The following is a 15199-nucleotide window of genomic DNA, read 5'->3' as shown; positions in this document are numbered from 1 at the left end:
CGGTCTGTCGAGCTGTACGATTTGGCAACGTCGGAAACCGATTGGTCGTCAAACGCGGGGGGCCTCCAGGGAAGAAGTGCAAACCAGCAGTAAGTCATCCCTCGCCGCCCGGGGCCAAACGGCTCCCACTCGTCGGGCCCGCTTGATCTACGGGCGGCGGGGCGCACGGAAATGCGGCGCGCTAATTGGACGCCGGCTTTTAAATCAGACCTCGTATCACCTGCCCGTTGCAACGGGGGAGGAAGAGACGAGAAACACCTCGGAAGATTATTTCAGGATTTGCGTCCACGCCGCTGTTTTCACTCTGAGACGCGTCGGAACTTGTCGTCTTTTCCTTTTTTTTTTCACTTTTCGATCCCTCCGTATCGCCCGTGCTGTGCTAGCTTGCTAGCGCTAAGATAACAAGCGTTATACACTTGAAAAGACCGAGAGAGGAAAATAAAAGGAATAATGTTACATTTTTTGTATATTTTTCCACAAGAGCTTTATTTTGGTGTCAGTTTTGAATCACACAAATTAGTACCAATTGATGAGGGAACCTAGTATTTTTTTCTTTAATTTAGAAAGAAAAATACATATAGTCGTATAATAATAATTATAGCAGTATAAATGACTAGCACGGTGCAAAAAGAAACAAACAAAACAAAAAATGCAATATTTTTATACCTTTAGATCATTTTGTTGCTTTGTTGTCCTTAAAACTAACACAAATAAAGAAAAAAAAGTGACATTTTTAAATAGCTGATGAAGTGAATGTCCCCAATTCCTAATTTGGGGACATCTCTAATTTTTATATTTAATATTTTGGAGCCCAAAACATTTTCTTGGGAGCTGTAGAGTGAGTTGGTTTTTAACAAGCATTACCGCCACCTACAGGACTGGAGTCGAAGCTGCAATTTAAATTGAGACATTCCAAAGACTTCACTGAAGACTAAATTGTCCGTGTGTGAATACACGTAGGTTGTTTTTTTTTTTTCTCGTCAAAATTTGCCAGCGATAGGCTCCAGCTCGCCCGCGGGGTGAGGACAAGGCTGGAAGACGGACGGCCTGGCGGAATTCACCGTCCGGCGCGGCGCCGGCCGGCAAAATAATTCTGAAAACATCCCTCTCGTCATCGCCCCGTCTCGAAAAATTGCAAGCTGTACAAGGCTGCATGTGTTTTCATTTACGTGTACAGTGCGAACCCGACACCGCTTATGCTATACCTCGACCTGTCACATCAAAAAAAATGACTTGGAATAGATGAAATATTTGACCTCGGCTTAAGAAAATATTGACATATTTCTGTCCTGATTTTATTTCTCGTTGTATACTTCAGAGTTTGTTTGAATGTGATGTCCTCACTTTGATGTGTGTGCTCGCGCAGGCCGCTAATGCATCCCATACCTGAACTCTACCTGAATGACACCAGCCAAAGAAATCGTCCCAGGAGGCCAGAAGATCAGGTCGGTGGAAAGTTCACTTCACTTTACCTTCGTGTTGCCACAAAACACTTTTTTTTACTTCCAAAAACTACTTTAAAGTCATGGAATATAAGCTAGCTAGCGGATGCAACAACGTGGAGCAACGTGATGGTTTTACTTGTTGCTAGGCAGAAATTGTAGGTTTTTCGTGGAGGTGCCAGTCCAAAATACTGCGCTCCTCAAAACCTGTGGGTCTCAACTTTAAGACATTGAATCTGGAAAACAAACAAACAAAAAATAACCGGAGTGCCGTAAAAGTATAACGATTTAATTGGTTGCGCAACCAAACTCAAAACATTCAAATCATCTTTCCGCATTGAAATGAATGAAAACAACATTAATCCGTTCCAGCATCCCCAGAATAACTAACAAAATCGGTTTTAATGTGTTTTTTTTTTTTAATTTGAAAAGGTCACTATAATGATGTACTTGTCAGTTAACTTATCATTTACATTACTCATTCTATGCAGAGGACAAAGAATATATGCCAGTCAGAATAAGGATTCATTGAAATAATTGCTGCAAAACTTCCATGATACAACCATTTTTTTCATGATTATACAGTTTTATTTCATTCATAGTGGAGGGCCGGTATCCCGAATATTTTGGAAGTTTCTCTCTCAAACATACCTGATTCAAATGATGCGGTTCGTTTTCAAGCTCCTGCAGGACTTTTCACTTTGCTAATCATTTGAATCAGGGAGAGAAACCTGAAAAACGTGCAAGATACCGACCCTCAAGGACTGGCGTTTGAGACCAGTAAGTCTTAATTGATTCAAAAAGCATCATACTGAAAATAATGATAAAAAATAGATACAAATCTAGACATTTTCCAGTGCCGATAAAGCGGGTAATAGCATCGAAAAATCCGAAAACCCGAAATGGAATTTCGTAGGAAGTTTGCAGCACCTCGCGATTAACCGTCGTTAATTGGCCGTTGATGCGTCCACCAATCAGAGCTGAGCAAACACCGGCGGGCGAGTAATGAAAAGCCAAGCGATGTTCACACGCTCCATTAGATGCGCGAAAACAAGGCGCCGGCGTCAATGACGGCCGGATCGCTGTGTGCGTGCGCGCCGAAGGATTCCTCGGGGATTGAATAAACGCAGGTGAGTGGCTGCTTTGACAAGCCACTGAAATATGGCTCTATTGTGTAAACATGACATCAGCCAGACCATCAGCTGGAACTGGCACTCGTCCACAAACTTGTTGGACATGAGAGCGTTTTGTTCTTTGGAAGCTTTTAAATGTCGGCAATACTTTAGGTCCCGGATTTGGATGGCTGGATGTTGTTGTTCATCATTTTGAGTTCGCCTCGGTTAGCCGCCATCTGTCGGGTTTTCGCTTTGGAATGGGGCCGAGGTTTACGTGCTAGCTGTTAGCCTCGGGAGTTAGGATCAGGATTTAGAGCTTGGAATTTTGGATCGGGAGTAGGATCCCGAAGACCCGGTTCCGGAGGCTGCGTCGTCGTCGTCATTACGGGCCCGTCGAGGGTTCGGGTTTGAAGTCAAGGATCGGGATTGGCTTGAGGGAGAAGGTCTACCGGTTTGTTCGGGTTTGGGGCCAGGCATCGGGGTTTGGGATTTGCTGCTAATTTGACTTCGGCCTGAGGGGTACATCCGAAGAACACTTCAGTCGTAAATGAACCCGCACGGACCAAAAAGGGACCGTCGCATCTTTCTGGTTTCTTTATTCAACCCCAAATGTTGGGCTAAATCAATACCTTGTTAATATAAACAAATATAAAATAAAACCAGCTGGGTCAACAATAACCCAACATGGGTCAAAAAGAGACCAAAATGCTGGGTTATATGAATAATCTGGAAAAAAAAAAAACAGTTGGGTCAACAGGAACCAACAAATCTTTTTGGCTTGTTTGTTCAACCCAAATAATTGGGCTAAATTGATAACCTGTTAAAAAAACTAACAAAAAAACTGTTGGGTTCAAAATAACCCAACATGGGTCAAAACGCGACCAACAAATCTTTTTGGCTTATTTATTCAACCAAAAATGTTGAGCTGAATGAATAATTTGTCCCCCCCCAAAAAAATGACTAACAATTCAAAATCCAAATGAATAACCTTTAAAAAATATATAAAACAAACAAAACAATAAAAACAAATGGGTCAAAATAACCCAACATGGGTCAAAACGCGACCAACAAATCTTTTTGGCTTATTTATTCAACCAAAAATGTTGAGCTGAATGAATAATTTGCCCCCCCCCCAAAAAAAAATGACAATAACAATTCAAAATCCAAATGAATAACCTTTAAAAAATATATAAAACAAACAAAAAAAATAAAAAATAAAAACAGTTGTGTAAAAAATAACCCAACATGGGTCAAGACGCGACCAACAAATCTTTTTGGCTTATTTATTCAACCAAAAATGTTGAGCTGAATGAATAACTTGTCCCACCCAAAAAATAACAATAAAAATTCAAAAGCCAAATGAATAACCTTTAAAAAATATATAAAGCAAACAAAAAAATAAAAAATAAAAACAGTTGTGTAAAAAATAACCCAACATGGGTCAAAAAGGGACCAACACAACTTTTTGGCTTATTTATTCAACACAAAATGCTGGGTAAAATGAATAACCTGTAAAAAAAAAAACAAAATGGCGTACCGACTTCAAAGTTTGAAACGTTTGGGGAAGAAATGATGGAGACTCTAAACAGCGGTGTCTGATTAGCTCTTTTAATCCAGGCCAAATATTCCGACATCTATAAAAACGAGCTCAAATTAAGCAGACGCTCCGGCGGCGAGTGGAAACATTTCACGCTTTGCTGCAACTCAGCACAGTTCAGATGTAAACTGGACCTGCTTTAGCTTCCCGACGTCTGTGGGAAAAGGCGAGAAGGCAAAAAAAAAAAAAAAAAAAAGTGTGGAGGGGTGGGGGGGCCGTCTGAGCGAAGGCTCGCAAATCTTTGGAAAAAATACATTTCTGGGACGCTTTCCCCTCCCCCGCTCAAGGAGGAGAAAAGGCAGAGATGACATTTACGGCATTTTATCTCAATTCGCAAGCGGATCGCTTTGGGAAAGCCTCTCAGTGTACCTTCTCGGGACGGGAGGTAGAAATAGATTACGTTTTGGGCCACCTATCAAAGTGGGAAATTTACCGCTCCAAATGATATTACTTTTTCCGAAAACCTTGCGCCTGGGAGTTGGACGGGGAACTTTTCATGTTTTGCCAGTATTTTGTGTGTAGAAAATATACAATGACATTCAAATGTTAAAATATATCATAGTTATACAATAATATGGTGTATATGTGTGCACATATACTCATGTATGTGTATATACAGTATATGTGTGTATATCTATGTATACATGTAAATACACAGCACATATATATATATATATATATATATATATATATATATATATATATATATATATATATATATATATATATATATATATATATATATATATATATATATATATATATATATATATGAGCATCTTCCTAGGCCATCAAAACATTGACTTTGGAGATGAATGTAAATTTTATAAAGTGTTAAATAATTGTACTCAAGCAAGTAAATAACAAGTGTTGTAGAAAATGCGGTGAATAATTGAATAATGATCAATCATGGAAAAATTTGCAATCAATGCGTTAAAAAATAAATGCTTGACAACACTTATCTTATATTTCATCTTCGATTCACCCATAATATTATAATACACATTTAAAAATTACAATACACTATATATATATATATATATATATATATATATATATATATATATATATATATATATATATATATATATATATATATATATGTACATAAATAAAAATTGATGCAAGACCACCCCTCAAAAAATATATTTTTTTAATCATGAGTAAAAAAAAATAAAATAAATATTGTGATTGATTTACCAGTATTTTTAGTGCCGAACCTGATTTAATATTCAGTTGTTGTTTTCCAGCTGAGTTGAAAAATTACCTTATTTATTTATTTATTTTTTGTGTGTGATAGTAACCATGATGTTGCCTTTTATTTCAGTAGTTTATTTGATTTGTCACCTGCAGCAACACGTTTGCGCGCTTTGTTTTATTTCGAGAAAAGTTTATCGTCGCTGTCATACGTTGAGGCGTTTTCTTTCCCGGCGTTCGCTCAGACCACACAGCGCCGCACACGCAGACCTTCTCCAGCTTGTTCCCGCAATAACAAAATAAAACAGTCCTGGAAAAATACAAACTGTGACAAGAAACCCCTTGATTCTTTTTTTTTTTTTTTTTTTTTAATACTTTTACAGTATGGCTCTGTTGACTCTCCCATTTTGTGGTGTTTTGTGGTGGATATTAAAACCCAATATAGTGCTTGACCATGAATACTTACTATATATATATATATATATATATATATATATATATATATATATATATATATATATATATATATATATATTTTTTTTTTTTTTTTTATGTCATTTTAAATATAAAACATTCAATTCTGACTGCCTGAGAACAATTAGTAAAAATATCACGTTTTTTTTTTTTTTCCATTGAACGCACTCTTAAATTAAACATATTTGGTACATTAAGAAATGTGTGCCATGTTTAGAATAAAAAAAAATTAAATAAATAAACAGTTGAACATTTTTTTCTTCTTTTTCAATTGTTTAAATTGCAAGTCACTGTGCCCTGTCACATATGCCAAGAAGGTTAAAAAAAAATCTATATTTTCAGAGGTGGCTTGTTGAGTCAACTCTGCAAGCACTAGTGATACAGTATCACTAGTTTCATTGTTGTCCAACTGCATCTCGTTCCCACAAATGTCCACTGTGTGGCGCACTAGACTTTGAAAAAAAAAAACATCCCTAAACATTATTTTGTTAGCTTTTCAAAATAACATTGAAAATTAATATCACTCAAAAGTTCATTTGACTATAAAAAGATATGCTTTAGACCATAAATGAGCAAAGACATCTTGTAAGATCCTAATATATATATATATATATATATATATATATATATATATATATATATATATATATATATATATATATATATATATATATATATATATAATTTGTCCCCCTAGCGGCCTCCAGAGCTTATTCATCGCTCCACGGCATACGCTAAAAATCCAAACGTAACACAAGCCGCTGAAGCTCAATTAGCAGCAGCGCAAGAAGCAAATCCTGGTTGTGGGACACGATATAATTATATATGTGCATCCACATGCCGGCGCGGCGGCAGCTGATCAGCCCGAGGCGGCGCTGTGTTCAAATAGCGTCGCTAATGGAGACGTTCACGCGGGTCAGCGCGTTGACATTAATCTGGTTTAAGCGGGTCTCGGCGAAGGCGTCGTAGCTAATCCGCGGCTCTGGCCGGGTGTCAGGTAGTCAGTCGCTCTTAACTGGATTATGTGAGGCGCCAATCTGCGCTTTACCGGCAAATTGTATATCATTATTTACTCAGGTTATTTCATGGCGTGCGATGCAGGTGGCAATCGGGGAAGAAAATGAGTGCGGGATTAACTGTGGAATGAGCAGAACGTTTTGCTTTGCTTTTTTTAACATTTAACATCACATACTGAAAGTTTTAATTATTTGCTAGGCCTGGATTAAAATGCGGTTTCAGGAATTGATAAAGTATTTATGTATTTATTCAAGTTTCTTAGATGGGGTGCATGTCACCACGGGCTTACGTGAAAGCGCTTCGGTCTGTACATTTGAATTTTAATAGTGTTTCTCTACATTTTAATTTTAATAGGGTTTCTGCAGGCATCAGCAAATTGAACTCAATGCTAATAAGCCGAGTTTACTTTTCAAATTAAGAACAAATTAAATGCAACATGAAACGTGAGATTGCTGTATTGTTAGACTCCTTTGCAAAACATTGCACACCTTTGTGTTAACCTAATGTAATGCTTCTTAATGCCGTAACAGGACTCCTAAAAAAAAACTACTCCTAAAAAAAAAAAAGAAGTAAAAAGACGTTCCTGGCATTGAATGAGTTAAGAGCAAATTAAATGATCACTTCCAAATTGTGTTGGTCACCCTTTGCAACATGTTGTATTCCTTTTAATTACATTTTGATCTCATTTAATGCTGTGAGAATTTATTTTCTTTTCAAATTAAGAGCAAACTGATTTGAAGATGAAGCAACTCATTGCTTGTGTTAGCCACCCTTTGCAAAAATTTGTACATCTTTTAGATACATTTTAATCAAATGCTTTTTAATGCCGTGAGGATTCACCCTTTGCAGAAGTGTGTATGCCTTTTAGATAAATTTGATTCAATGGCTTTTTAATGCTGTGCGGGTTCGTTTTCTTTTCAAATTAAGAGCACATTGATTTGAACATGAAGCAACTTCATTGTGTTAGTCACCCTTTGCAAAAATTTGTATGCTTTTTTCAATAAATTTGAGTCGAATGCTTTTTAACGCCGTGAGGAGTTATTTTCTTTTCAAATCAAGAGCAAATTGATTGGAACATGACGCACTTCATCGCTAATTTGTGTTCATGCATTTCTGCACTTTTCTGGCTGACGAGCCAGAAATAACCTCCCTGTTTTAGTTTGAAAAAATAGCATATCTATTGTTTTGTGTTTTTTTACGTTTATTTTCATAATATTCTAAATACGATGTTAGTAACTATACGAGCAGGTGGGTTAATTGTTGGCTGGATTCTTGGCAGGAGGTCAGCTCGGGCAAGATTTATTTGCCGTTTACCATTTCTCACCTTGACCCACAGTCGCCCTGCAAACACAGCTCGTGTGCGTGCGCGCGCGTCGTACCTTTTCCCAAACACGAGGTCAAGCCGTCAAGCGGGTGCCCGAAGGGGAAACCATTTTTCAGGCGGCTTTGATTTGCCCGCTGAGTAAGTTAGCAAGTATGCTTTCAAAGTCCAGTAGTGTGCGGTGCCGGCCAGACCGCCACAAAGGGAGCTAATCCCTTCTATCGCAGCCAGCGCAAACACATTAGCCCCGCAACATCAACACCCCCGCCCCCCCCCAACCCCCCCCATTGACAAATCGGACTGAGATTTCCCTGCCTGGGAGCCCACGCCTTCATTTTCCCACCTCCACTGAAAATCATTGTTAGATTATATGACATAAACCTCTTAAAGAAAATTCGATTTCAACGATTTCTCAATTTCGTAAAGCTCACTTTAGTGAAAAGTGAAACCGCACTGATTATAAATAATTGAAATTAGCTACGGCTAACATTTAATATTCACATAAAAATAAGTGTAATGTACCGCTTTGTATTGTGTCTGACGTTAGCGTTGTTAGGGCGTTAGCACTCAAGCAATGACATCACACGGGAAGCACTTCGCATGACCCCAAACTAAATTTAAGTAAATTTACATGCTCAAAATAATACATATGACTTCTCCTGCGGACTTGGAAATGATTCCCGGATCACTGGAAATGTAAAAGGAAAAGGTACAAATTAAATGTCCGTAAAAAGTACCCATCACCAACACACTAGCACCATCTCAAGGCAAACAAGTGAACTGCATTCATATTGTCAACTGCTACAGTTAAAACCGTTCATTGAAGGAACTTCTTGTTAAATGCAGTTTTTGTGACCCCTTTGTCTCTATTTTTTTTTTTTTTGGGGGGGGGGGGCAATTTTCCAGCTGATGATTTTATTGTTATTATTATTGTCAGGACCCCCCCCCCCCCCCAAAAAAAAAAAAAAAAAAAAAAAAAGCTTTGTGCTGGTTAGAGGCTGCTTGGCTTTAGCAGCTCACACTACATCCCTAATATATATATATATATATATATATATATATATATATATATATATATATATAAGTTTGGACACAGGAAAGACAAAGGAATAAAAAAAAGACCTTATTTCTTCTCCCGCGAGGCAGAACATGCCAACCACTAGCCCACCGCGCCGTCCATCCAAGCTGGCCACCAGCAGCTCCATCGCGGCGGAGCCGATCTCCCGAGAGGACGTCGCTCAAAGCCACAATGGCCGAGCCCCCCCCCCCCCCCCCCCTCGCGGTCCGGTTGCGTAGAACAGCTGGGAGTCGGGGGGGGGGGGGGCGTGTTTGTTTAAAACTCACAGGAGTTCCATTAAAGCCCTGACTCCCCTCATTTAGCAGTGCCATGGGCGCACAAAGGCCGGGACCCTGGGAAGCGGCGCGTTGCAAGGGACACCAATTACGGCGGCGAGGACACAGGCCGGCTTGTTCGTGCTCAGGGACACGTCACGTCGCCGGAGCGGCCTCCCCGTCAAACCCATTGACCGCGCCGCGCACACAGGCATCTTAATTGGTGTTGGGCAAACACATTTTGTCACAAAGTTGCAAAGGAAGCTAAGTAGCTGAATGTTCACATTGTCCAACCCCTGACCCGAGAGCTTCGGGGGCGCCGGGACATCATTATGCTCCATTACTTTGAGTCATCGTCCCAGACTCGCCCTGATACCGTGCCCCCCCCCCCAACCCCCGACCCCCCCATCCGCCGAGCTAACCGTATCCGCGATAAGACGTGTTCAAATTTTCAAGGGCGGCGGCCCAAATCAAATTTCCCCATCCGAATCCATGGAAAGGCCATGAATTCGTTCTGAGGGAAACGACAAACATGGTCGGTGTGTTTTCGAGAAGAAAATGCCACTGGGGGGCAGTGTCATGCAGAGGTAGTCACCTTAAAAATGACTTTCATTTGCTCTTAATTTGAAAAGAAAAATGTACCGTTCCTGAGGCGGCGTTGACACCTTGTTAAAAAATCTCACATATCGTATCTCAGAATCTCAATTGCACAATTTAGCAATAAGCTGATTGCTTCATGTTCCAGTAAATTTTCTCTTAGTTTGAAAAGACAACTGCAGAGTTCCTTTCACGGCATTAAAAATATGTGCAGAATACATCATGGTTTATTTTGTGCGGAGGTGAAAAAGTCAAGATACTTTATTATTTATTTATAAAAAAAAAAATACTTCTGTCACTGCAGAGGTTAAAAAATTGCAGTTTCCATGGCGATCAAGTTATTTATTTTTTTATCCCCCCAAAAGTGTAAACTTGCAGTTTATGCGCCGTACAAGGCGGATTACAAGGTGCACTGTCAGCTTTTAAAATGGAAGGCTTTTTACTTGCACTTTATCGTGTGGAAATTACAGCCATTTGCTCTTAATTTGAAAGGGAAAATGCACTGTTACTGTGACGGCATTAAATTAGATTTGCTGACACCTGTAGACAAATTGTTAAAAAAAAAAAAAATTAAAGACTTTAGCGATAAGGTAATTGCTTCATGTTCCAGTTAATTTTCTCTTTATTTGAAAAGCCAACTGTACAGTTCCTCTCACGGCTTGAAATCTGTTTTATGTTTGTGTGAAGACTCTTTTTCGGGGACACTTTTTTTCACTTTGTCCCCAAGTAAGAAAAAAACGCTTCTTTCCGGCCCTTCAGCTGTCAAAGGATTTTTTTTTTCTTTTTTTGCCCCCCCCCATGCCCGCGCCGACCCCTTCTTTTATCCCTCTTTTAAAAAGGGGATTTGGTGAAGCGGGAATCACTTGACATCATTAGTTGCGGAGCGCAGCCACCATGGCGGCCTGGCTTGTCTTGGCCCATGAAAACATGTGTCGCATTAGCGGCGCCGGGACCTGGGAAGAGACCTCGGGCGAGAGGTCGGCGTCAACGCGGACAATGTTGCCCGGCGCCTCGCGTGTCGTGGCGCAGCCCGCGCTAACGTCCCGCTAATCAAGCTCCGATTATACGATTTCATTCTTGTTTGGAAATGGTGACGTTCGGTCAAAGAAAATCCAATTTGAGCAAGCATAATAACGTAATATTGTGACTTTTTCAAAGAATTTATTCTTGCGGAACTACAGCTGTGACCTCACAAAACATGCCTTTAATTCTGGGGACGTTTGAGTTTCCTTGGACTCATTCGTTGCCAATGACGGCTATAGACGTCCAGTTTTACTGGGCTGGCATTGAATGAGTTCACTATTCTACTGTACGTCGCTGACATTTATAGAACAATCAAAATGCATTACTTGCTACAATTAACTCATTTAATCATGTCATTTGGGGGAAGAACATTTTACTCATTCATTGCCAATGACGGTTATAGACGTCATTATTCAAAGGGCTGGCATTGAATAATTTCATTACTCTACTATACTTCCTTGCATTGTATTTAAGAATAAAAATGCATTACTTCTTGTATACAGTATAATTAATTTCATCTTGCAATTTTATGGGAAAACATTGAACTCATTCATTGCCAATGACGGCTATACACGTCATTCAATGGGCTGGCATCGAAATATTCTACTATACGTCTGTATTTAAGAATAAAAATGCATTACTTGCTGTATATAAGTAATTTAATCGTGCCATTTTGCAGAGGAACATTTAACTCGTTCATTGCCAATGGCGGCTATTGACGTCATTATTCAATGGGCTGGCATTGAATAAGTTAATTATTCTACTATACGTTCTTGGACTGTATTTAAGAATAAAAATGCATTACTTGCTGTATATAAGTAATTTAATCGTGCCATTTTGCAGAGGAACATTTAACTCGTTCAATGCCAATGGCGGCTATAGACGTCATTATTCAATGGGCTGGCATCGAATAAGTTAATTATTCTACTATGGAATGTATTTATGGATAAAAATGCATTACTTGCTGTATACAACTAATTTAATCATGCCATTGTGCAGAGGAACATTTAAGTCATTCGATGCCAATGACGGCTATTGACGTCATTATTCAATGGGCTGGCATCGATTAAGTTAATTATTCTACTACGGAATGTATCTAAGAATAAAAATGCGTTACTTGCTGCACACAACTAATTTCATAATCCCATTTTGCAGACTCATTCGTTGCCAAGGACGGATGTACGGTATTAGTACTCCGTATGGGCAGACGCTCAAAGCCAAGTGAGTGATTGGGACATCCCCACCAATCTTTGCCTTCAGCGGTAGTAGCGTCGCCCCGAGGGCAACCCCGACCGGGACGCGGGCGTCCATGAAAACAAGTTTGACACCCTCGCCTCCAACGCGGCGGCGGCGGCATCGATAGCAACGACAACAACAACAAGAGCCATCGGAAGCGTTTGTCATCTGGAAGCGACACCGGTGGATGCGAACCGGAGCGTCCTCGGTCAGATGCCAGGTGACACAGCTCATTAACTTCTCCTTTGCGGCCATTCTTTGGCCTCCTCATTGTCTTGAGATATGACATGAGCCTTTGTTCGCCGTCGGGTTTTTCACCCCCCCCTCTTTTCTGTGGGCCAACCCTCCCGCTCTGCCCCGGGCCCGTAATTAGTGCTTCGCGCTGGGCGTACTTTCTCACAGGGCTATGACACAATTAATCAGCACTTTCCCACCAATGGGCACCGGCCACATGATTCAATGGAGGACGCATTCTCAACTTGTGTTTGTTTTTCCACTCGTGCGAATATCGGGGCGGTGAAATCATGTTTGAATAATCTTCTGTGATTGGAAAGGGCGGCGCGGTGGGCAAGCGGTCAGCATGGCCGCCTCGCAGTCCCGGGCATCGCTGTCTGAATCCAACTAAATCAAAAGTTAAAATTGCGTCCGAAAATTAGCTAGCTAGCGAGGCCTACAAGATGAAAATTCATCATTCCCCCAGATAATAAGCTAGCATGGCTGATTTAGAGTGCCTCGTTGTCAGCCATTAGAGAGAGCGGGAAGAGGGGAGGGAGAATAAAGGTAAGGGAAGGAAAGATGGAAGGAAAGGAGGGAGGGAGAGTGCCTCATAGTCAACTATGAGTGCACACATTTACCTGTGAGGAAGGCGGGAAAAATAAATGGCAAGATAAATGGTTTGATTTTTCACAATTAATTTGTATTCATTCCATTTTGCTACATGGGAAATTTATGAGACATATTTGTCTTCACAGGGACTTGAATGCTTTGCCGGGATATTGCTTCCAACATACAATAAGATGCTGCACGTTCATTAAGGTAAGAGCTGCTGATTTGGTTAGCAAGTAGATCTAGAGTTTTTTTCGCCACAAACATGCACAGGTTGCAATTTTAGAAGCTGTAGATGCCCCCAAAAATGTTCCTAAACCCTTATATGTTGCTGTTTACCTGGTTGACCCTGGAACTCAAACAAAACTAAAAGACGTGGATAAGGTTGGAGTGTATTTACTCTCGCACAGGCAGTACAGGGGCGAATCTCTTTGGTCGTCAAGCCATGTTTACCTGCTCCAGTGCTGAAGAAGCAAGGAATGCTTAGAAATATATACATTAAGGAAATTAATACTTTGGAGGTGTTTAGGTTGAGAAACCATCATTGTAGCAGCTCCAAAAAGTTGACTTTTGGGGGAAATTTTGACCCAACTGGGGCTTTTTGATCCGTGATTAAGGAAAAGCATAGAATAAAAGGCTAAAATATTGCACAGATTGTCAAAACATGTTTCAATAAGCAACGCTGCCATCCCTTCTAAATGCTTACAAAGGGGAGGTCGAGTGGTACACCCCATAGCCCATGTTGGGCTCATTTCCTGCCATTCATAATTAGAAATATTGTCAAATTTGGACACAATGAAAACCCGATGTTTTATCACGCATTTCCTCCTATTTTTACATGATTCCTTTCATCGGCAACTCATCGAACGCTGCGCGGTAGAGATTTTTGTGTTGATGCCCCAAAACCTCCGGGTGGCGCTGGCGGCCAACTTATGACATTTGCAAGCCTTTCAATGACTTCAATGATTGTCTTAGCCTGGTCTCCCATAACGCAAAAGTCGCATAATACTCCATTTATGACATAAATATTTCTTTTAAATATATGTTTAAATTTGATGATGTTATGACTTTTCAGCCCAAGTTGGGTGATAATAAGGCTTGTGAAAAATCCACCCAGTGGTTAAGAAAAGACTGGAACTCCCCAAGACTGGGACGGATGAGCCTCCCGTTCACACTGAGTGACAATTTAGTCTTAGATGAACCCAACGTGAGCGCGTTTGAACCGAGTGACATTGCGGTCGACGAGTGGAGCTGTTATTGCAAAGTCCGCCGCATTGGTCTGCGTTTTCCACCCGTGCTACCGAGTACGTCCCGTAAGCACATTGCTAATCCTGTAAAAACACTCCCACAATCACACGCTGTCTCCTCGTGACGATGCCGCGGCGGCAAAAAAAAAGAAAACTGCGTTAAAACAGGACCACGCTCCTGTTTTGACAGTAAATGACGAGCGGTAAAGAAAAAGTCCTAAGCGAGTATTGTTTGCTTTGGAATGTCTCGCCCCGGCTTTTTTTTTTTTTTCTTCGTCCACCTCGCGGAGACAAATCTTGTTAAAGGCGAAAACATTTCTGTTGGCAGGGCTAATTGTTAAGTGTGTGGTGGCGACCGCCCTTTTCGCACTCATACTGTATCCATTGTGTGCGCCCTAATAATAGAATGTCAAGCGGTTGGCCGGCCAGGCTGCATTTAAAGCTTGAGAGAGAGAGTGGGGGGTCCATTGGAGGTTTCGTTTGGAACTGATTGGGCCCACTGATCAAAGGTGGAGTCAGAGAAAAGCCTGGCGGGAGGGTTATGCGCACAAAAAAAAAAAGAGAGAGAGAAGGGGAAAAAATGGTGTCTCCCCCTTATTGGTTTAAATGTCAATATGCACTTTTTGACACACTCGGGTAACCCTGAGGTATGCCGGTGGGAAACTGGAAAAAAAAAAATCGTATTGGGGAGTTTGGCTTCACTTTGTGTTGACTGACTCCATTGTTAAGTCAAAAGAAATGATCCTTTCTGGTTTATGGTGCATTTTAAGTTGAGT

Source organism: Hippichthys cyanospilos, chromosome 13, assembly GCF_059441005.1.
Source record: "Hippichthys cyanospilos isolate Australia breed blue-spotted pipefish chromosome 13, RoL_Hcya_1.0, whole genome shotgun sequence".
Classification (NCBI taxonomy): domain Eukaryota; kingdom Metazoa; phylum Chordata; class Actinopteri; order Syngnathiformes; family Syngnathidae; genus Hippichthys; species Hippichthys cyanospilos.
This window is presented reverse-complemented; position numbering follows the sequence as displayed.